Source organism: Nomascus leucogenys, chromosome 19 (genome assembly GCF_006542625.1).
Source record: "Nomascus leucogenys isolate Asia chromosome 19, Asia_NLE_v1, whole genome shotgun sequence".
Lineage (NCBI taxonomy): Eukaryota > Metazoa > Chordata > Mammalia > Primates > Hylobatidae > Nomascus > Nomascus leucogenys.
In genome coordinates this window covers 15,355,458-15,356,083 of record NC_044399.1, presented here as the reverse complement: position 1 = coordinate 15,356,083, position 626 = coordinate 15,355,458, and the positions used below count along the sequence as shown (strand labels likewise).

The 626-nt window shown below is 38.8% G+C and overlaps 1 non-coding gene across 1 annotated transcript; it reads right to left on the bottom strand.

The window, feature by feature from the left end:
- Window positions 1–322: 322 nt before the first annotated feature.
- Window positions 323–426, bottom strand: LOC115831650. Its single transcript, XR_004027172.1, has one exon. It is a non-coding gene; the product is annotated as a small nucleolar RNA U13 (small nucleolar RNA).
- Between the last annotated feature and the right edge of the window lie 200 nt (window positions 427–626).

Sequence of the window (626 nt, the reverse complement as noted above, 5' to 3'; positions counted from 1 at the left end):
CACACAAAAAAAGTATACTGAGACTTACTTGTTTTATGGTAGATTATGGTCTATCTTGGTAAACGTTCATGTGCACTTGAAAAGCGTGTATATTCTGCTGTTGCTGGGTGGAGCGTTCTATGAATGTCCATTAAGTCAATTTGGTTGATAGTGTTTTCAACTCATCTGTATTCATACTAATTATATGTTTTCTTGTTTTATAATTATTGAGAGAGGATCAGCAAGTTCTCAGACCATAATTGTGGACTTGGCTATTTCTCCTTGCAGTTCTATTAGTTTTTGCTTAATTTATTGTTTAATTTAATTTAATTATTTCTCTTCCCATCAGAGAGGTAATGTGCCAATGTCTGAACAAGCTTTGAGGGAGGCACATCTCACACATGCACCTGAAAACTCAGTCATCATGCTTATGAACTACAAAAGGGTCACTTCGTTTATTTTTTTAATTTAAAACATTTTTTGAGATGGGAGTCTCACTCTGTCACCCAGGCTGGAGTGCAGTGGCACGATCTCAGTTCACTGCAACCTCTGCCTCCCAGGTTCAAGCAATCCTCCTGCCTCAGCCTCCTGAGTAGCTGGGACTACAGGTGTGAGCCACCACACCTGGCTAGTTTTTTTGTATATTT